Source organism: Phocoena sinus, chromosome 16 (genome assembly GCF_008692025.1).
Source record: "Phocoena sinus isolate mPhoSin1 chromosome 16, mPhoSin1.pri, whole genome shotgun sequence".
Lineage (NCBI taxonomy): Eukaryota > Metazoa > Chordata > Mammalia > Artiodactyla > Phocoenidae > Phocoena > Phocoena sinus.
Genome location: NC_045778.1, coordinates 39,038,406 through 39,061,840, shown reverse-complemented (window position 1 = coordinate 39,061,840; position 23,435 = coordinate 39,038,406). Strand labels below are relative to the sequence as shown.

General features: G+C 44.0%; 1 protein-coding gene and 1 long non-coding RNA gene across 11 annotated transcripts in view; one reads left to right on the top strand and one right to left on the bottom strand.

The window, feature by feature from the left end:
- The window catches only part of NCOA4 (nuclear receptor coactivator 4), a 64,330-nt gene that overhangs the window by 26,920 nt on the left and 13,975 nt on the right, over positions 1-23,435 (top strand). For 3 of the 10 annotated variants that reach the window (XM_032609003.1, XM_032609009.1, XM_032609000.1), the window contains exon 1: positions 14,808-14,913. The exons of 3 other annotated variants lie outside the window; for them this stretch is intronic. The gene's annotated coding sequence lies outside the window, so the exon portion shown is untranslated. Of the gene's footprint in view, positions 1-14,807; positions 14,914-22,463; positions 22,873-23,435 lie in introns of those variants that run through there. 4 more of the 10 variants (XM_032609004.1, XM_032609001.1, XM_032609010.1 and 1 more) reach the window with 4 other exon arrangements.
- Positions 1,955-12,925, bottom strand: LOC116741862. Its single transcript, XR_004346305.1, has 3 exons — positions 12,486-12,925; positions 10,700-10,705; positions 1,955-1,965 (listed from the first exon to the last, which is right to left on the bottom strand). It is a non-coding gene; the product is annotated as an uncharacterized LOC116741862 (long non-coding RNA).

Genomic DNA, 23,435 nt, shown 5'->3' with positions numbered 1-23,435 from the left:
TCGAACCTGTGTCCCCTGCATTGGCAGGCTGATTCCTAACCACTGAACCATCAGGGAAGTCCCCAGCCATTTATCAGTTTGGCAAACATGAATCCCCCTGGGTTAAGTTAAAGAAACCTGTATCTCTGAAAATAAGATAATCCTGGATTAAGACTTAAAATGTTTGCTGTACAGTCAGAAGACATTAAACAGGCACTCAGCCAATATTTATCAAACAAATACATCAAAATTCTTGCATGTGCCGATACTTTACCCACCTTTTCTCAAAGGCCCATCTGTGATATTACAGAAAAGAACCAAACTATAGGGAAGTAAGGTTTTTACCTCACAGAAAAGGTGTTTACCCGGCACATATAATGAGATTTCTCTATGAGATATCTCATAAAATGTGAAGTTGAGGCTACCTCTGAGAGGAAATTAGCAAGTAAAAGCCTATGTGTACAGAGATCACCCACCTATAGAAGGTAGCTGCTTCCATCTCTTCTCTTCTCCAGAATCACCAGCCACAGACCACACGATGGGATGGGTGAGTTCCCAGTAAAAGTGTGGCTTCATGCTTGTGGCTCGTGGAACCATCCCCAGCTTAAGGCATATGGGACATTTCAGAGAGAGAACTGGGCGGGGCATCACTGACACTTCCCAGAGTAGAGAAGGCGTTGGCCACCAGATTCCCAGGGGAGAAGGATGCAGCAAGCTGCCGTTGCTTGGTGGCACCAGCCATTATTAAAAATTATGACATGTGTCTGTTGGCCACTTGTATGTCTTCTTTGGAAAAATGTCTGCTCAGATCCTCTGCCCATTTTTAAATCAGATTGTTTGGTTTTTTTTAATTGAGTTGCTTAAGAGCTTTATATATTTTGGACATTAACCATTATAGGATGTATTGTTTGCAACTATCTTCTCCCATTCAGTAGGTTGCCTTTTTGTTTTGTTGATGGTTTCCTTTGCTGTGCAAAAGCTTCCAAGGAAGACATACCGATGCCTACAGCCACATGAAAAGAGGTTCAACTAATCATCAGGGAAATGCAAATCAAAACCACAATGAGAAATCACCTTACACCTGTCGGAATGGCTGTCATCATAAAGGCAACATATAAGAAGCATCGATGAGGATGTGGAGAAAAGGAAACCCTTGTGCACTGTTGATGGAAATGTAAATTGGTGCAGTGACTATGGAAAAGAGTGTGGAGGTTCCCCCCAAAATTAAAAATAGAACTACCATACAATCCCATAATTCCACTTCTGAGTATTTACCTGAAGAAATGAAAACATTAACTCAAAAAGATATATATACCTCTCTGTTCATTGCTGCATTATTTACAATAGCCAAGATATGGAAGCAACCTAAGTGTCCATTGATAGATGAATGGATAAAAAAGATGTGGTATATGATGGAATATTACTCAGCCATGAAAAAGAATGAAATCTTGCCATTTGCAACAACATGGATGGATCTAGAGGGTATTACGCTAAGTGAAATAAGTCAGAGAAAGACCAGTACCATATTATTTCACTTATATGTGGAACATATGAAAAAGCAAAACAAATGAACAAAGAAAAAGAAAACAGACTCATAGATACAGAGAAAAGATCAGTGGTTACCAGAGGGGAGGGAGGTGGGGGCTTGGATGAAACAGGTGAAAGGGATTAAGAATTGCAAACTTTCAGTTATAAAATAAATAAATCAAAGGGATGTAATATACAATATAAGGAATATGGTCAATAAAACTGTAATAACTGTATGGAGACAGATGGTTACCAGACTTATTGTAGTGATTGTTTTGTAATGTATTTAAATGTTGAATTACTATGTTGTACACCTGAAACTAACATAATATTGTACGTTAACTATACTTCCGTAATAAGAAAGATGACATCACCCTTTATCTGGCACTGGGTTGAACACTTTAGACACATTGCTCATTATTTTTTCAGGCCAGTCCTTTGAGGTGGAGATCATCATACCTACTTAATAAATGAGGAAAATAAGGATCAGAGATGTTAAGAAATTTGCCCCATGTTTTGGAGGCAGAACTTGGATTAGAACCTACTTCTGTCTTAGCCTCTACACTAAATCTCCTTGCTCTGATTCTGCACTCACCCAGCTCCCCAGGCTGCATTTTCTAAAGGAAGAGACTGTGGCCAACAGATGCAGTGAGTTACAGGAGAGAGTGAGGTTGGGAGCCAGCAGATCTGAGTTCCATTCCAGGTACTCCCATTTACAAGCTGTGGGATAGTGAGAGGGCCTTCTGTCCTCATCTGCAGAGTAGGGATACTTAGAGACCTCACAGGGAACCCCTCTGACTGGGCCACTGGAGTGTTGCCACAGGGCAGCCTCCCCACACGTGTAGTTCCTTTTCCCTTTTGCGCTTCCCAGTGTGATAAAGGACCTTGTTAGGTCAGCATTCGTATATGAGCTTCTTGGGAGTTTGGTACAAGCCTGTGGGTTCACAGATCAGAACATGCAGTGGGTTTGTCCAGAGACCCAACTTTCTCTGCAGAGCTTCACAGCCTAGAACACTGCAACCCCAGCAGGACATAACTCTCCAAAAAGACCTGTCTGCCAAGCAAGCGAGCTTCCCCAACAGTGTCTTCACATTGTCCTTTTTAACTACAGCAATATTAAATATGCTGGCACAACACTCCTTGCCTTGAAAGTCCATTTCAAAGGAGAGTAATGAAATATTTTCTCTCTGGATAGTTGGAGCCTGGGATGGCATGGCAAATGCCCCCAGAGGCCAGTAGTGACTTGGGTGGAGAAAGAGGCTGACACACATTCCCAGGGCAAGGTGGAGAGCAGGCATGCCCTTCACCAAGTGTTTATGATGGCAAGGTGGACAGGCAGAACATGGAGCAGAAGCTTTGCACACTGTTGGGGACAAACTAATCTGTATGTGGTTATTCTGTGACAGGCTGTGAGCTCTGTTGAGACCCAAGGATCGGTCCAAACAATGAACAAAGTCTCTAATGAGTAAAAGGCTTATCAGTAAACAGCCTTGTAATAAAAACTCTCACCCCCTATTTGCATAGCACTTTACGGTTTCTACACCCCCTTCCACATACATCGTTTAATTTAAATCTCATGGCAGGCCTGGTGGCTGTTATCACCATTCTTGGTTTATACAACAGCAGCAGCACAGCTGTGGCTCCATTTATAGAGGACATGCTGGGTGTCAGGAATTGCGAAAGCACTTTTTTGTTATTCAATCCCTCAACACGTATTGTTGAGCCCCTGCTCTGTGGGGGCACTTTTCTGAGTGTTGGGAATAAAGCCATGAACAAAAGAGTTAAAGTGCCAGCTGTAAAGGAGCTGATATTCTCTCTGGGGGAGGCAGACAACGACAAACAGGTTAACTATGTCTTAGGTGGGGCAATGATCAGTGCCTCACAGAGAAATAAAGCAGGGAAGGTGGGGAGGAGGGGAGCGTGAGGACAGGCCTATGGGTGAGATGGTCTGTAGTCGCTCAGGGAAGGACCTCCTAAGAAGGTGACATTTGGGCAAAGATCTGGAGGTGTCTGGGGATTAGCAAGGAGGGTGAGGCCAGCAGGATGGAGCCTGGGAGTGGCCTGTAGGGAAGACAAGGCCAGAGGGGCGAGGGGCAAGGGTCATGGAGGAGCTGACAGGCCCTGAAGGACTCCAGCCTGGGCTCTGAGCAGGATGAGAAGCCGCTGGAGGAGTGACCTGATCTGACTTTACTTTTAGTACTTTTTTTGTTTGTTTTTTTGTGGTATGCGGGCCTCTCACTGTTGTGGCCTCTCCCGTTGTGGAGCACAGGCTCTGGACGCACAGGCTCAGCGGCCATGGCTCACGGGCCCAGCCGCTCCGCGGCTTGTGGGATCTTCCCGGACCGGGGCACGAACCCACGTCCCCTGCATCGGCAGGCGGACTCTCAACCACTGCGCCACCAGGGAAGCCCCACTTTTAATACTTTTACCTCATTTAATTTTCAGAACAACTCGACAGAGTAGGTGCTATTATAATCCCCATTTTCGATGAAGAGTTAATCACAGAGAGGTAAAGTAACTTGCCCAAGATCACATAGTAAACATTTTGGAATCTGGATTACAGGCCTGGTCTGTCTGCCTGCAGAGCCCGTGATCCTAAGCTTCCCTAAGCGATACGTTCAAGCACTACGAAACTTGTGCCACTCCTTTCAAGTTTGTTGCCCAGGATCACACACCCAGGCGGCTGTGGAGTCATTGGCCTAGTTGAAATCTTTTTTCCCTTGGACCAGTCTGTTATATTTGTTTGTATTTTATCATTTCCACCTTTACAGGGAAAGATATGGAACAAATTTGTAAAATATTTTTAAAGTGGTATGAATCCTCGATTTTCCCTACTATACCAGACACACACACACACACATACACACACACACACACAAAATAAATAGAAAATGTATTGAGGACCTTTATAAAAGCCATCTAGTGGAGATTGTCAATTATGAAGAGGTTAGGCAATGTCCAGTGTTACTTTGGGCAAGTGACAAAGCCAGTGTGAGATGTCATGTGTGTCAGGGTGCCTCCACTTACCCCACCCAGCTTCGAAAGTAACATGGGTAGAAAAGGCCCAGAAAGCCAAGTGGAATGGTGTTAAATGGGAACTGGACACACCAAAAAGTGCATATAAAAACTGATAAAATCAGAATAAAGTTATAGTTTTGTTTTAGTATTGTACATTGTACCAATGTCAATTTCTTGTGGGTTTGAAAATGTTCCATGGTTATTTAAGATGTTATCTTTGGCAGAAGCTGCCTGATGATACACAGAAACTCTCTGTACTACTTTTGCAACTTCTTCTGAGTCTTAAATTATTTAAAGATAAAAAAGGTTTTTTTGTTTTTTTTTTTTTAATGGGAATGGGGCTCAGAGGCATATTTGTAGCGGCATGGTTAGTAAAAGCAAAACTTGGAAGCAACTTAAATAGCCATCTCATCAATAGGAGACTGGGTATCCTACAGCCAGACTGTAGGATATTAGGCAGGTATTAAAAAGAATAGAGCACTTTGCTTTTTGAAAAAGCAGAATGCAGGACAGTGTGTGCAGTATTCTATGAATGGTGTTCCAAAATGCATGCGCACACACACATGTATGTATAGACCATCTCTAGGAAGATGGATATTTAAGAAATCGGTAATAGCCAGGAGTTCTAGCTAGAGGAACTGAGAGACTGGGAGACAAGTGAAAGAGTGTTTTTCTTAAAATAATGTTTTTATCAGATACAGGTGTTATCTATTTAAAAGTAAAATGTTCTCAAATGTGGTACACCCCCAAAAGAGTCCTCATGACCTTTCTAGTTATTAATCATACATAAATAAAAGCAGAAACTGTATAGTAAATACTTGATAGATCTAAGTAAAAGTTTAAAATCTCTATATGTCAAAATATCACTTTAAAGGTAAAAATAGACATGAGGAAAATTTCTCATTCCTTAGTTCAATCTCCAGAGGCAGTGTTCTGGCTATGAAAAAGTGAGGAAAATATTTGTAACATTTGTGACAGTTGAAGATTAATATCTTTAATATATTAAGAGCCTATTTACTCATTCAGAAGAAAAATATCAGTACCATCAAAACAGAAAAATAGGTAAAATTACAAGTGAATGGGCTACCCACAAAGGCAGAAATACAGCAAATAAATATACCAAAAATGTCCAATCTTGCCGATTATCAACGAAAATTAAAACAAAGTAACATCTCCCACCTTTCAGATTAGCAAATAATAAAATAATAATACCTCCAACCCAGAATTTCTACCTTTATAAATATATCCTAAGGAAAGTAACATAAGTGTGGGGAAATTTTTATCTAAAGGATAAAATTCCTAGTTTCGTGTTCCTAATGTTTAAAAAAGTCAGAAACAACCTGAGTGTTCAACAAGAGGAGGTTGATTAAGTAAATGAGAGCCCAGCCATTCCATGAAATAAAATGTAGACATTAAAATAGTGATCAGACCTATATTTATTGATATGCAAAGATGGTCATAGCATTGCTAAATGAGAAAAGCAGATTATATAACAGCGTTCTATAGCCTATGTATAGTATTATGTACAATGTTCTATCGTGGAAAAAATGCTTATGATTTTTCCTTTCCTAAATGAAAGCATACCTAGAAAGTTCTTAAAGGAAAGCCTCCAAAATGTTGACAGTAGCTCTCTTTGGACAGGACAACCACAGAATTTTTTCTAAAAACTTCACAGAGGGAATTCCCTGGCGGTCCAGTGGTTAGGACTCCGCGCTCTCATTGCCAAGGGTCCGGGTTTGATCCCTGGTCTGGGAATTAAGATCCCACATGCCTCATGGCGTGGCCAAAAAAAAAATTTTTTTCACAGAATTTCTTTTGCTTATCTCCATGTTCTCTTTTTTTCTACCACTGTGCGTGTGTGTGTGTGTGTGTGTATGTGTGTGTAAAAGTCTAAAATAAATAAATAAAGGCCCGTTCAGTCTATAAAGATGAAAGTTGAAATAGGATCAAACAGTGAAAATCGGTCAGGCAGGTTTGGGCAGAGCAGGCTGCAGTGCCATCTGAGGAGTGCTCATTTTAGTGTTCCTTCCTCCCCCTCCTTGTGGGCAGCCCCCTCCCCCATGAGAAGCCACAGCTTGGCTCCTCTGGGCACCTATAGGGACTGCCTTCCTCCCAGCACCTAGTGAACAGCAGACGAGCACCTCTAGTTATGCTGTTGACTGACAATGTCAGGGTTTTTTTCTGGCTCTGGAACACCTGGAATCACTAGGTGTGATTCTTTTTTTTTTAATTTTTATTTTATATTGGAATGTAGTTGATTAACAGTGTTGTGATAGTTTCAGGTGTACAGCAAAGTGATTCAGTTATACACATACACGTATCTACTCTTTTTCAAATTCTTTTCCCATTTAGGTTGTTATATAATATTGAGAAGAATTCCCTGTGCTATAGAGTAGGTCCTTGTTGGTTATCCGTTTTAAATATAGCAGTGTGTACATGTCAATCCCAAATTCCCTAACTATCCCTTCCCTCCGTCCTTCCCCCCTGGTAACCATAAGTTTGTTCTGTAAGTCTATGAGTCTGTTTCTGTTTTGTAAGATCTCTTTCTCTGTCTGACTTACTTCACTCAGTATGACAGTCTCTAGGTCTGTCCATGTTACTGCAAATGGCATTATTTCACTCTTTTTTTTTTTTGCGGTACGCGGGCCTCTCACTGTTGTGGCCTCTCCCATTGCGGAGCACAGGCTCCGGACACACAGGCTCAGTGGCCGTGGCTCACAGGCCCAGCCACTCCGCGGCATGTGGGATCTTCCCGGACCGGGGCACGAACCCGTGTCCCCTGCATCGGTAGGCAGACTCTCAACCACTGTGCCACCAGGGAAGCCCTCACTGTTTTTAATGGCTGAGTAATATTCTATTGTATATATGTGCCACCTCTTCTTTACCAGGTGTGATTCTATCCTGCATGGCTGCTCAGTGCCAGGCACTGGGTCAGTCATTGGGAGGAACATGGACAGGAATAAGTTATGGTCACTAACTTGGTCACAAAGTTCTTAGTTGCAAACAACAAACCTGCTGTAGTCTGTGGGAGCAGGAAAGGAATTTATTAAAGATGTCAGGCAGCTCACAGGCTTTGTGGAAGGCCAGAGACATAGGCTTGGTTGCCACGAAGCCAGATAGACTCCCCAAACCTCACTGCTCCAGCAAGACCTCACTGCCTCTGGTCATAGTCACTGCCGCTCATGCCACTGACACTGCACACTGGACTCTGGACACCCTCGCCCTAGGAGCAGCATCCACTCCCGCCATCATTCCTGGGGGACTCTGTGTGATGGCAGTTTCCAGGCATCCTCTGTAAGGAGGTCCTGCTCCATGTGTCTGATTGTGGAACTGAGGTCACACATCTGTGACAAGGATGCTAGGACAGCAAGTCATAGATGCTACTTTGGTGTAATGGGACTCACATCGTGTGAAATTCTTCAAACTCTGTGTTTCAAAAGAAACCGAGGGGCCACGAACCATGATGAATGTGCCCCTGACTTCCAGGAACTCAGAGGCGGCAGCGGGCAGTTTAAACATATGAGGTGAAAGCAGAAGTGTACAGCACTTCTATGGCATCGCTGGTGACAGGGGAGGCAACCCCTCAAGGGAGCAGGAGAGCTACCCCAAAGACTTATTTTAGGGGAGGTAGGGGATGGCACTGGAAAGGATCACCATGGCCAGCTCTGAAGAGCTTTGAGAGCCAATTGGTTAAGAGGCCTGAGCGTCTGTGTGTAGAGGCAAACACAGGGTGAAATTTTAGGCACCGTGGCAAGCTGTAGGGGGAACATTTGGGGATAAGATGGTGTTATGGGTTGAACTGTGTTACCCTCAAATTCATATGTTGAAATCCTAAGCCCCAGTACCTCAGAAAGTGACTGTATTAGAGGTAGGGGCTTTAAAGAGGTAATTAAAGTAAAATGAGGTCATTATTAGGCTGGGCTCTAATCCATTGTGACTGGTGTCCTCATAAGAAGAGGAGATTAGGACATAGATATGCTTAGAGGGAAGACCACATGAAGACACAGGGAGAAGACAGCCATCTACAAGCCAAAGAGAGAGGCTTCAGAAGAAACCAATACTGCCAATGCCTTGATCTCAGACTTCTAGCCTCCAGAATTGTGAGAAAATAAATTTCTGTTGTTTAAGCAACCCAGTCTAAAGGGTTATGGCAGCCTGGGCAAACTAATAAAATGGTAAGTCCCTCAAATGTACCAGGAGGTACATTTGAAGCTTCTACCTTCAGATAATCTAGCAGAGGAACAAGATCTATACAAGTTACTAAAATAAACTGGGGAAAAAGCAAAATGTGAGTGAAAAGTCATAGAGCAATAATGTTAGTGTTCTTGGGGCTTCCAAGGACAGGAGAGTCATTTACAGGATGATAAGAATAAGAGTATATGTTTGGTAATTAGATGTCTACCATGACATATAAACGGGGTCACCTAAATAAAATTTATCTCTGGTAATAACTCTTCTCTGGGAAGAATCCTCAACTTAATACTACCTAGGTAGTTAGTGGGGCAGTAGTTTCTCTTGAATCTGCAAGGTGTCTATTGCCTTTAGCTCAGAAAAATCCTCATGCTAAAGTGGCACATTTGGGGGAGGCTTGTCCTGAACCCCTACACTGGCTTATATCAATGTAACGTCCTCTAGAATCACTCATGTTGTAGCATGTCTTAGAATTTCCTTCCTTTTTAGGGATGAATAATGTTCACTATATATACAGTGAACACTATTCAGCCTTAAAAAGTAAAAAAAAAATGATATTAAATATATTAAATTATATATATTATATATCTCGCATTTTGTTTATCCATGCATCTGTTAATGGGTTGCTTCTACCTCAGTCTTATTTCTTTTAAGTTGTTTTTGAATCTTGATAAATAACCTTTATTATTAAATATCTAAATCCATATGGGTTGCTGAACACAGGATAGTGTACCCAGTAGTCTGAAGCTATTCTAGAAGTGAGCTGGTTTTCACTGCAGTCTTGCTTGGCCCACGGCAATTTGCAGGAACAGGAGTGGCTCTGAACACAGGCAGAGGGAATGGATGTGGGGAGTAAAGGATGATCTGTAGTGAGCCTTGTACTCTAAACCCGAAGTTGCTTCACTGCTCAAGTTTAACTCACGTCAGCCCAAAGGTCGCACAGATGTTTTCTGCTGGGTTACTGTGGACTCCAAAGTTCTGGTACTTGGGCCAATAAAGCAGAATATCTGCAGCGTGGCCCTGTTTCCTCAATAGTTACATCCAAATCAGCCACTCCACCTCTACTCCCTCGCCCCCGCCCCATCCATCTGATGTCTTCACATCAGCCTTGGCCCTATAGTGTTTTGCAAGAACAGGAGTGGCTTTGATGAGAGAAGCATTGGCGTAAAGTAGTGTTTCCCAAGCTTGCCTGATCACAGACTCCTCTGAGAGGCTTGATGAAATACAGATTCCTGGGGCCCACCCCCAAACCTACCGAATCAGAATTTATAGGAGGCCATGCAATTTGATTTTTAACAAGTGCCTCAGAGAGTCTTACGATACCAGCAGGAAGTAGAAGAACAAACACTTGACTTAGAACATCTGAATGCTACTGAAGTTTAAGTATCTGGAAAGTTCTGAATACATTTGTTGAGCATGCCCCATGCTAAGTGCTAAATGGAACAAGAGGATTATCAGATCCAGACACTGCATGTCTGGCTGCCCGAAGCAGGTTTGCAGGTATTGCCTTGGCTGAGTCACTGTGTCTTACAACTGAACCTTGATTTTGTGCTCCTGAAATTTGATATTGTCTTTGTATCGAGTGTCAATGTGACTCTGGAGTGCGATTGTATCAGCAAGGTTAAGGCCTAGTGAGCTCTTCCTCTCTGACATCGGAGTGCACCTCCAGAGTGGCCAAAGCACCCTTGTCAACTGAATTTGACACCCTCCCACCCCACTCAGTGATGCATCATCACAGCCACGTCAATATGACCCTCTTCTAGGGGTCCCGTGGACCTAGTGTGGAAAACAGTGAAGTGGGAAGAGGCTCGATGCTGGAGCCAACGTAACTGAGTCTGAATCTCCATTCCTTTGTACACCAGCTGTGTGCCCTGTATAAGTTTCTTAATCTCTCTGAGCCTCAGTTTCCTCACTGTAAAATAGGGATCATCAGGTGGATATGAGAATTAAATGAGGGGGCTCCTGGCGGTCCAGTGGTTAGGACTCAGTGCTTTCGCTGCTGAGTGTCTGGGTTCAATCTCTGGTCGGGGAACTAAGATCCCACAAGCCACGAGTGCGGCCCAAAAAATTAATTAATTAGTTAAATGAGATTCTGCATATAAATTCATTAACTTAAAACAGATTTGATGCCTTCTCTATGCCAGTTATGTGTCCCTCAATCCTGGGACAGTAACTGACTCCGAGTCAGGGCCCACAGAGCCCCTTCCCTCTTTCCTGCCACGTTGCCTATCCCACTTAGCACAGCGCTCCACGTGGAGGAAAGGGGCATATTTTCTCTCCTGCTCAGAGCCGCCAACTCCTTTCCCCTATAATTATCTCGCCACCTATGAAATTTCTCTCATGAACTTCTTTTTTGTGATAGCAAAATACACAGTTTTTTTGTTTGGTTTTTTTTTGTGTGTGTGGTATGCGGGCCTCTCACTGCTGTGCCCTCTCCCGTTGCGGAGCACAGGCTCCGGACGCGCAGGCTCAGCGGCCATGGCTCACGGGCCCAGCCGCTCCGTGGCATTTGGGATCTTCCCGGACCGGCGCACGAACCCGTGTCTCCTGCACCGGCAGGCGGACTCTCAACCACTGCGCCACCAGGGAATCCCAAAATACACGTTTTGATTAAAATTTCTCTGGGAGAATTTTTTAACCCATTGCACTCTCTAAGGCAGTGGTCCCCAACCTTTTTAGCACCAGGGACCAGTTTTGTGGAAGACAACTTTTCCATGGGTCGGGGGGGCGGGGTGGTGGGGGACGGTTCTGGCGGTAATGCGAGCGATGGGGAGCCGCAGATGAAGCTTCGCTCGCTCGCCCACCGCTCACCTCCTGCTGTGCGGCCCGGTTCCTAACAGGCCGCGGACCAGTACTGGTCCTTGGCCAGGGGGTTGGGGACCCCTGCCCTAGGGGCCGTTGTCCAGATATGAAGCTGCTTAGTGGCAGACGAGGCTGAGGTTGGTGGCCCAGGCTACTCTGGCCTCCCCACTACCCAGGCCACCTACCCCAGGTGCCTTGGGAAAAGCTTCTTCCAGTCTTCCCTTTGGTTTCCTGATTACCCTTTGGGAAGAGAATTGAAATGTCCTCTTTTGTTAAAATAAGTCAAGGGTCACCTTGTGGAAGGAAACATTGTCACAAATGGCCCTGGGGATGGCTGTTCTGTGTACACCTTGGGGACGGGCAATTTAAATCTGGGGTTTACAGTTGCGTTTCAAGGGGGCAATGAGCCCTAAAATTGTTGGCAGCCTTGAATGTGTGGGTGGATTTTCCCCGGGGAGATTGTTTCCAGTTTTCATCAGCTTTTCCTAGGGCTCCATGGTCCCTGCCTGGAGTGACGGCGTTGTTTCTGTTGGCTGAGCCAGCTCTTGACTTAACAAGCCTCTATGCCAGGCTTGGGACAACCATTCCCTTCCCACATTCAAGCAGCAGTACTGCTGGCTACTTCTTGAGCGGGGAGGACAAGAAGAGCCAGGCTGAAGCAAGCTGCCTGGCCTCAGAGGAGTCCAGACCTGCCTCTGGGCCTGTTGGAAGTTGCTGTGGTCCTGTGTGCGTGGGATGGAATTTACCAACAATGTCAGGGATGGTCTGTGTTCATAGTCTAGGTCCTATATATATATGGGTACCGATTCCTGAAGGTGGCATTTTGGGGTTCCCAGACAAGGGGTGACCTTAAATAGGTGAGGGGCACCCCAGACACCTGGAGTGCAAGCTGCTTCCAACACAAAGCTGGCCCTGGGGAGGCTGGGCATCCTATTCCTTCTAACAGGCCTTGTTCTTGTCTCAATGACAGTGCTGCTGTACCTGTGGATTATGACACAAACAAGTGCCAGATAATCTTCAACAAGGAGACCTGCACCTATGCAGTGGTGGAACAGGAGGACCCAGAAAAGACTTGTGCTGTCAGTGGATAGGTGTTATAATGTGCTTCTCATGGGCCCAGAGCTCCCAGCCTGCTGGGGGCACCCAGGTTCTCCCAGGCCAGGCGTCGTTCTCCTACGGCCTCTAATAGTCTATGATTGTGTAACCCCACCTATCAGTCAAAAGTGTTTTGAGCAAACACTTGAATATGTGTATACTTTTAGTTTATACATTATGTATGCATTGATAATACACACATTATAAAGCATGTAAACATTTAAAGGAGACAAAAATAAATATGAATAAAAGTTATTTTCCCTCCACTCCCATAGATCATTGTGCATCCCTTACTCAGGGGAACACTGCTGCTTCTCTTGCTTCTGGTAGATTTGTGCTTTGCTGCCCCAGTGTCCCACTATCTGGTGAAAAATTCAAAATATAAATGTGTCTTAAAGATGAAATCAGATCCTTTATTTTCTTTGAGGTTTTCATGTTTATCCTTCCTTCCTGTTCTTCAGAGAGTATCTGCTGTGTCCCTTATATAAATCTGTGTTTGCCTGACGTTAGAGCAGGTTAGAGCAGGATAGCTTGGAAGAAGTGCCTCTAAGCCCACTTGCAGCCCAGTGGGGTGTTAAGAGGCCAGGAGTCCTGCCTTGTAGATGGGGAATAGCTTGGGTGCTGGGCTACAGTATCAGTACTCAAAACGTAGGGACTTAAAACAGTGACAATGCTGATCATCTCTTGCTGTTTCTGTGTTACAGAACATTTGTTCAGTCAACAGGTCCTTACTGAGTGCCTGGCAGTGCTCTAGGCCTGGGGATACATTAGTGAACCAGAGAGATCAGGTCCCTGCTCTCTTGGGGCTTAGAGTTGGGTGTGTGTGTACGTGACAGATCACAAACAAGCAAAGAGCCTTCTGTTGAACAATCCATGGGCAATCAGTAAAGAGCTTTATTTCCCCTCTGCCCCCAACCCCACCTGTGCAAACATACTATGTGGACTAGTTGAGCAATCTAGGCAGGTCCTAGATTTGGGTCACCCTAAGATAATAAAAAAGTGCCTTGGTCACTTTTAGTTACAAAAGAAGTCTCAATCCAGAATCTGCCTCTGAATTGAAGAGGGAATGAGGGACAGTATGATGCCATCTTGGCTCCGTCTGCCTGTGGCAGTGTTTAAGATGATTTACTTCCTCATGAGGCTTTTGTGGGCCTTTCTGATATTCCCTGCAGCTCCTCTTTCTCCACAGCTCCGCTCCTAATCACAGGCCATGAGAGCCCTTTTAGCTTCTGCATCTGAACCTATGTTTCCTGTTGCTGTCTGCTGAGATAGCCTTGCCCCTTGTTATTCTTGGGTGAGATGCATAAAACCCAATTACAATCATTTCCTTTGCAAATCCTACTCATGGGAAATCTGGGGAGCAGTTAGCAGCTCGTATTGGGGACTTCTGTCAGAACTAAGACAGAAAGATTCTTATTTTAACATCTGGTAATAAACAAACAAACAACTAAATAAAATTCCAATATAGATAATTAATGCCAAAATGTGAGGGAAGGTACAGAGTGGTGGAATGTGGAGTGCAGAAAACTGTGTGGTGTGTGATATGGTGCAAACAAGAAAATGCTTTGAAGTCAGATGGTATAATTTGGAACCTGGGCTTTGACGTTTATTTATTTATTTACTGAATTTTTAAAAATTGTGGCAAGATATACATAACATAAAATTTATCATTTTAACCATTTTTGTGTACAATTGAGCGGCATTTAGTATACTCCCATTGCTGTGCGACCATCACCACCACCCATATCCAGAACTTCCCATCATCCCAAACAGAAACTCTGTACTCATTAAACAATAACGTCCCTTCCCCAAGTCTGCGGCAACCACCATTCTATTTCCTGTCTCTATAAATATGGTTGTTGTAGGTACCTCATATATATGGAATCATACTTTGTCCTTTTGTGTGTTCTTTTATTTTTGCATCTGTACGTTAAGCCTGAATAATATCTGACTTGTTAGGACATCTGGTGTGAGAGAATCACTTAGGATAGTCCTCGTTACAGAGCCTGCCTTCGATAAATGTTTCTTTCATTTAACCTTATTTATTCCTAAACGGCGAAAGGACCCTGATCTATGGCCCAGGAAAACTTGTGCGCCGGCGCTCTCGCCCTCTGGAGGGTAGTCAAGGACCTTGGGCCGACTCGACTTGAGATCTCGCGAGACTGTCAAACATTTGGTAAGAGGCGTGGGAGGAACGTTGTGTTCTCGCGAGAAGTCTGCCTTTAGGCCCTTGGCTTGTGTCGGGCAGTACCTCTGTCCGCTAAGGTCTCCTCAGAACGCCCGGAGCTGCACTCGGAGGAGGTAAGTACCGGAGGAGCTAGCGGGGCGGGCGTGCCTCCTCCCTATCTCAACGCCGCGGGTCGGCCTGGGGCGCCATGGCCGCGTACCGGACCGGCCCGGGCCTGTCTGGGGCTGCCGTTCGAGGCCGGCCTCTCCCTCGACCCGCTTGCCTCGAGGGCGGCCTCCTCCTGCCTGCCCGCCGGCCTGGGCCTGCCTTCCTCTCTCTGGCCCTCGACTCTCGGCCTGAGGGCCACCTCTTTCTCCCCGCCCGGCCTGTTCTCCCTTCGTCCTTAGACACTCTGGCTTGGGGACCACCAACGGCTGTCTGCCCGCCCGCCCCCCGGCCCCGGCTGTGACAGCTCCAAGTTTTTGCTCCCTCTCGCCGGGGTCACTTGGAGCAAGGAGGGGCCTGTTTTCCCGAACGGACTCAGAGTATATACATTCCTAGCCTGTTGGGTGGAAACGCGAAGAAGATAACGTTTTTTTCGGCCCTCTACCTGCCAACACAGCGTCACTTACCGTAGAGTGCTTGTAGTTCTCCTAACAGTCCCGAGAGGTAGTTCCATTATCTCCTTTTTACAGATGAGAAAAGCGAGGCTTGCTAGTTCATTGACTCATTCCACCAACAATTATTTAATTCAGTGCCTATATGTTAAGGGTGTTGAGGATACAGCGATGAAAGAAAATGGGCACAGCCCTTATTTTCATGGAACTAAATTCTTGTGGCAGGAGCAACAATGATCATATAGTCTTAAGTGTCACATCATGTAACAGGGGTGATGCGATCAAGAATGGCAGAAGGCGGAGTGCTAGTGTCTGTTTGACCCCAAAGGCAGAGCTTTTTTCACCATACCATTTTGTGTTGTTTTCTAATCAGGGTAAGGTTCACCATAGCATAACTGTTTGAACCACCTACTTGGTAATATGGAAATATGGTTGTAGGGACTATTGAGTTACTTCCTGGGTGAGAACGGGGCAGGTAATCATAGCTGGCTCATTTCTGCACAGCGTACTAATGTGACATTTCTGAACTTTAAAGAACCTCAGAGCCTTTGAGGAAGACGCACCCAAATGCTGCAATGGAGGTGGGGGGTGTGGTGCATGTACCTTTGAGGCAAGTCACTTGGTTTGCATTTTGACAGTTTGCTAGCTTGCAGATTTGTTAAGTAAGTGAGAAGGTATATGTAAAGTCTAGCACGGTAACATTTCTTACATTTTAATATTCTTTCCTCCTTTTCTATTGTCCTTGGGTCCCCAGGGAAAACCTAGTGGTCTAAGGTTTTATGATAACTGTATTTTGTGTTTAAATAAACTTCTACAATTATATTATTATTTTTGGGAAAAGAGGTGTTTCAAAAGTGGAGAAGCCTGGTAAGCTATGCAGGGAAAGTAAGATGTGATTCTCAAAGAGGGAGGAGGTATCTTATTTTAGAATTACATAGGTTTCCCCACCCCACCCACATTTTATTAAGATTCAGTCGGTTTAGCTGTGCCAGAATCTCAGTAGCCTGTGTAGGGGCTTCATAAAACTGCACAGGCGATTCTGATACATATCCCTCCCCCCACTAGCTTCCTGGCTAGTGTTTTATGATCATTTTCCTCCCAGAGTAAGTGTTGGCACACTGGAAGGCATTCAGAGCAGTGGTTGCTGCTGGTGGACTTCTAAATCGCAGTCTATTTCAAAGTTTTCTTATTTTCTTAGTTTTCGGTGACTCAATGGCACAAATTTTCCTCTAGATGGCAAGTTTACCATTGTGTCCTTGGGGACTATCACAGTATGTGTCAGCTTAGACAATAAATATTTGTTGAATGAATAAAAAGCGATAATAAAATCTTGACACCTAAATGATCCCTTCAACATACATTGTGTGGTTGGAGACCTTAGACTCATCTGGCATTAAATCTTGGTTCTTTTACTTGGACTCCTGTGACTGTAGGTAATATATCTAACCTTGTCAAGCCTTAGTTTCTCTGTTTTTAAAATTGTGTTGATACATCACTAATCATTAGAGAAATGCAAGTCAAAACCACAATGAGGTATTACCTCCCACCAGTCAGAATGGCCATCATCAAGAAATATACAAACAATAAATGATGGAGAGGGTGTGGAGGAAAGGGAACCCTCTTTCACTATTGGGAATGTAAATTGATACAGCCACTATGGAGAACAGTATGGAGATTCCTTAAAAAACTAAAAATAGAGCTACCATATGACCCAGCAATCCCACTACTGGACATATACCGTGAGAAAACCATAGTTCAAAAAGAGACATGTACCACAATGTTCATTGCAGCACTGTTTACAATAGCCAGGACATGGGAGCAACCTAAGTGTCCATTGACAGATGAATGGATAAAGAAGATGTGGCACATATATACAATGGAATATTACTCAACCATAAAAAGAAACGATATTGAGTTATTTGTAATGAGTTGGATGAACCTAGAGTCTGTCATACAGAGTGAGTAAGTCAGAAAGAGAAGAATACAGTATGCTAACACATATATATGGAATCTAAAAAAAAAAAAAGTTCTGATGAACCTAGGGGCAAGAAGACGGGAATAGAGATGCAAACATAGGGTATGGACTTGAGGACACGGAGAGGGGGAAGGGTAAGCTGGGATGAAGTGAGAGAGTAGCATTGACATATATACACTACCAAATGTAAAAATAGATAGCTAGTGGGAAGCAGCTGCATAGCACAGGGAGATCAGCTCGGTGCTTTGTGACCACCTAGAGGGGTGGGATAGGGAGGGTGGGAGGGAGGCGCAAGAGGGAGGGGATATGGGGATATATGTATACAGATAGCTGATTCACTTTGTTATACAGCAGAAATTAACACAACATTGTAAAGCAATTATACTCCAATAAAGATGTTAAAATAAATAAATTGTGTTGATAGTGCATATGTACCTTAAAGTTTTGTGAGGACTAAATGAGATAATGTGTAAAAGTAAAAGTCTTGGCAGTTAGATATATTAAATACTTACCGAAGCCATTCTTTTTTTTTAATATAAATTTATTTATTTATTTTTGGCTACGTTGGGTCTTTTGTTGCTGTACGTAGGCCTTCTCTAGTTGTGGCGAGCTGGGGCTACTCTTCTGTTGCTGTGCCCATGCTTCTCATTGCAGTGGCTTCTCTTGTGGAGCACAGGCTCTAGGTGCGTGGGCTTCAGTTGTTGTGGCACGGGGCTCAGTAGTTGTGGCTCACGGGCTCTAGAGCACAGGCTCAGTAGTTGTGGTGCACAGGCTTAGTTGCTCCGCGGCATGTGGGATCTTCCCAGACCAGGGCTCGAACCCATGTCCCCTGCATTGGCAGGCGGATTCTTAACCACTGCACCACCAGGGAAGTCCCTGGATCCATTCTTCCAACGAATATTTATTGAACATCTACTGTATAACAGTGAACAAAAAGACAAAGTCCCTGCCTGTGTGGAATGTATTTCTTCTAGTGTGTTTTCTGAAGTGAGATCAGAAAATAAATGGTTTCTACATGTCAGATACTGATAAATACTGTGGAGATAATTTAAAAATAAAATATATTAAGGGGGAGTGTGTGGAAGGAAGACTTATTTTACATAGGGTAGTGAGGAAGATGACACTAAGGAAGAGGAGTGGGCACGATATCTGGAGTATAAATGCAAGGGCCCTGAGGCATGCTGGAGGAGCAGCTCCAGCCTCAGAGAATGAAGATCGTTCACTATGCAAGATACACAGTGCAATGTGCTGCTGGATCAGAGAGCACCTTCTGAGTGTTACTGAAATCAGTAAATTCAGTGTCTCTGTATGCTTACTAGTTAGGTTGCAAGTCCAGAGTGACTATGATAAGGGACCAACCAATATGTATATACTGGATTAAGTTCAGTTTCGTGAAGGAACTATAGATTTCCATGGCAGTTTTATTATTCTTTCTGATGCTTTTTGGCCCTCTTAAAATTTTGCTCCGGGTTTTCACTTTGGCTCTGTTTCCTATACAGGTATGTCTAAATACATTGTTGCGACATACAAGATGTAAACAATGCAGGTGGCCTAGGCTGATAAGGAGGCCAAGTTGACCACTTTTGCTCTGGTGAATTGTTTTAATAGTGTTTCTATCTATGCTTGTCAGAGGAGCTGCCATATAGTCTTTCTCAGCTTGTCTTCTTTGCTTGTTAAATCATAATATTACAGTCATAATTTGTAAACTTCCCACCTAGCCTACCATACCTCAAATCCTAGCAAGTCATCCTTACTCTGAATTAAATAGATTCACTGGCAAGTGAACAAAAAGTTATCTTGAGGGTGTTTTTTTTTTTTTTTTTACTACTGACATGAATGCTCATTCCAACTCTCTTAGCCATTCTTATCCCAACTAGTCATCCCTGATTTTGCTTGGCTCAATTATGCAGTGGAATCAAGATGTTCTTTTTGAGGTAAGGAGTATGTTTGGGTGCTAAATATTCCTCTTATCTAGCATTGCCTTGAGTCCTTTACAAATGTAACAATTTGGTTCAGTGAAGGAGTGAGTAACTGGCAACATAGGTTAAAAGGTTTTTGCTTGTCAGTTGCTCATAGACAAGAAGTTAGGCTTTTAATACTTGGACAATTACAGATTTCATAAGAACATGATCTCAGGTATATTTTGAGTTTTATTTTGGCATATTTTCTAGTCCCCCAGGCTTTAGAGGAGGGAAAATATTTTATAACTTGCTTGCTTCTGTGGGGAAAACTGCAAGGTTTTTACCATATAAAATTAGGGATAAAATGATATTATTACTGTGATGGTAGATAAATAACATGGTTTCCTAACCTTGGCTATATTACGGCAGGAAGTTTCAAGTTGAAGATAGGGCACAGCCCTACCTCTGAAAGCTTACCAGACTTCTGTGATGTCAGCTGGAATTTCTGTGGTACTGCAAAATCAGAGAAAAAAATCCAGAGTTGACTGTAAATACAGTTAATGTTTCCTCATTAACTCACAAATCAGCTGGTGCTTGTGAATCTGTATAGCTGGAATTTGATGGGCTTGGCATCAGGAAAGACACATTATATCAGTGCCTATCCTGGAATCATAGTTTCAATAGCAATATCCTTGGTTGTTTTGTCTTGTTTGAAAGAGAACAAAAAGTAATAGTTATGGTAGAAGCATTTACACCTCTGAAAAACCCTCCTGAATTAATGCAGGCCTTATTGGGACATCAAGTTGATTACTTATGTTTGAAGCAGAATTCTACCATAGTTATTGTGGCTGGTCTGAAATTGAGCATTCATTTAACATTTATTCCATTTATCAAACATGTATTAAGCCTCTGTTGAGTTGAGGGCTACAGCACTGCACAACTCCAGGGACACCATTCTCTTTATTTCAGTTCAATAAATGGGGGTTGGTAATGCCATGATACCGAAAGCAGGCAGTCTGTTCAGCACTAGGGTGTACAAAGCCAAATAATATGTGGTCCCTTCTCTTGGGGACCTCTCAGGCTAAGGAGGCAGACATGTAACATTAAGGATAACATGTGTTATAGGTGTCATGCTGGAAACTTATACAGATTACAGTGAGCCCAGAGGAGGCAGCAGTTAACTCACTAGGTCAAAACTATTGAGGAATGGGATGCTTGGTCGGGAAAGGCTTAATAGTGTTGGTGACTTAAGCATAGTCAGAAAAGCAGACAGGTGGGGAGAAGGGGAGGAACTGGCTTTGCTGGCAGAGAGAGCTGGGAGAGCCAAGCTGTACAAGGCAAACCAGTCTGGTCTATGCATGGAACTGCTGTCTGGAAGATCACGGTGTGGGCGCTGCTCTGGGGAGACAGCAGGAGAGTCAGGCTGAAGCCAGAAGACAGAGAACTTTATTTATTAAAGAAATTTGGACTTTATCCTGTAGGCAGGGGGGAACCATTGGAGAGTTATAGTTTATGCTCTCTTTAGATGAGATGATCTACTAATCTACCGGGAAATAGATGATTCTCTTGTTGTGAGACACCGTAGAAATCTTGAAACATAAGAGAGGTAAAATGCCTTATGACTTTTTCCCCTTTAGAACTTAAACATTTCATAAATATGCCAGGGCAAATAACAAAGCTTAAGGGAGTAAAGAGGTGCCTGCAAAATCTGAATGCAGAATTCTTGTAGATGTTTATGGTTTTTTTCTCTCCCCAGTGTTTTTATATTTATATACTCTTTAGTAAATCACATCATTATAGTAACAACTAAAGCTGTCATAAACAGAATAACACTGACTCTCAGTAACTGTGTAAGTTCAAGTGAAGAAGAGCTGCAGCATTTAGTGTGCTGAGGCATTGGCCAGGATCCTTTAGAGAGGGCATAGAGACCACTGGTTAGGTAGGTGATGGTCCACAAAGTTCCTACTGTATTTATTTACATTGTAACTATTTTGTAGTGGCATATAAAAGAGAGGTGAAAGTTCTTGACAGTCATTTTTACAGACTGAGAATTCCTTTTTTCTAGCCATTGACTTAAAGTATAAATGCAAAGGGCTATCAAATTTTAACTTAACATCATTCAGAGGTCTGTATCTTTTTTGTATCTTCACAAAATATGTTCTTCAATGAAGAAATTTTGAATTCAGAGATAAGTTGCTTTCTCATTATTTTTGGTAGTGAATGTCTGAAGTGGGATCCCAGAAACTGTGCAACACAGATAAAGCAGGCACTTCCATAAACTCTGTTCACCTGAAATCTGAGGGATGCTTAATTGAGGGTGATAGTCTTCAGTGTCCACTGGCCTTTGCTTTTTGTCAAGTGGTTTTGCTTTACTCTGTTTATGAAAATAGCTTCATATGCATAGATGAGAGTATTTTACATTAAAAAAATTGAAGGGAGTGACAAGGCTGTATAGAATTCTGTCTTTGGCCTGATGGGATATGCAGACTTTGAGGATTATTTTCCGAGAAAAGGGCATCAAAGTAGAGTACCATGAGCGTTATAATCATCAGACAGGAAGTACTTACTATGTGTAAGATACTGTCTTAAACATTTTTTTGTATATTCATATAATTCTCATTGAGTTGGGCCCATTATTATTGTCCTCATTTTACAGATGGGGAAACTGAGGCACAGATTGGTTAAGTGACTTGCCTAAGGTTACACCGCATCTAAGTGGCAGAGCCAGGTTTTGTGTGGAAACGGTCTAGCTCCAGAGTTCATCCTCTTAACTACTCTGTATTACTGTCTCTCCTGGTGGAGCTTTCATTTCACTATTGTATTCCCAGCACCTAGAATAGAGCTTGGAATCTGGTTGGTGCTCAGTCAGCTTGTTGAATGAGAAGCATCCATGAGTGTTACATGCAGCACTGGATTGAGGCCGTGTGGGAGTGTGTTTGAGAGAGACAGAGGGACGCTGGGGTATAGGTAGAGGTATGTCACAGAAGTGAGATGTCAGAGCCTGAAACAAAAGCCGGGCCTTGAACCTGTTAGGCTGACAGTGGTAATCTCAGGGAGTCAGGAGCTACTGGCCAGGAACATTCCAGTAATAACTCCGGAAGCCTTCTGACTGGCCCACGTTTGTTATTTCTTTGTAGTGATTAGCAGCAAAATCCTTAAATCAAAGACGTCTTGACGATTTGGGGCGCGCATCGGGGTGGACACAGGCTAAGCGCTGGAGCAGGTGGGCCGAGGAGAGGCTGGAGAGGAGCCCCTGGCATCCCTCGGGGCTCTGCGAGCTGGCTTTCGCCCTGAGCGGTCGGGCGGGGATGGTGGCGTCCAGCCGGGAGCCCAAGCGGCTTGCAGCCACGCCGGAGCCTTGCGGCAGGCTGCGGGTGATCCTCGGGCATCTGTAGGGTCTCGCGAGCCGCCCGAGTGGGCGGAGCCTCTGGCCCCACCCCGGCGCCGACGTGCGCGCTCCCGCCCGCCCGTGGGGCGCTGCCAGGCGCGCGGGCGGGGCGCGACCTGAGGGTTCAAGGTAACTTTGTCACCCTGGTCGCGGATAAAGCAGCGTTCTGCCTGCTGGGCAGCTCACACGGCGGAGACCTGGCCTGCAAGGAGGTACGTTTGGCAGTGCAGGGCCGCAGCGGGAGCCCTCGGGGTGGGCTCCCCTTGCCGGGCTGGGAACGGGCCCTACGGCCGGGGCTGTGCGCATGCGTACTGAGCAGTACTCGTGCCCGCTCTTAAGCGGAGAGTGAACGCGCGGCTGCGGCTTCCAGGGAGGACGGGACCCAGGCTTAGGGCGACAGTGCTCCTAGAAAGTGTTGGGAAACCTGGAAAGACGCATGAGTCAATGTTGCTTTTGAACTAGAAACGCTTTAATTGGCATTAGATGGTAATGACCAATATTGTGGTCAGTTTTCAGTTACTGCTTCGGAAAGTTGAAGTGCTGGAATTGATTGCTCATAGTTACATGTATAAAGGTAGATCTGAGCGCAGTGAGGTCTGAAGTGTTAAACGATCTTAAAATGTACTATCGTGAATTTATTACCTTATTTTGTTTGTTTCTTCAGGAATTAATCTTTATTTACATGGTTTTTTAAAAAATTACGAAGAATCAGATCTTGAATTTCAGAAATTATTAAAGAATTAAAGGGTTAGGATAAGATACGTATAGATAACCT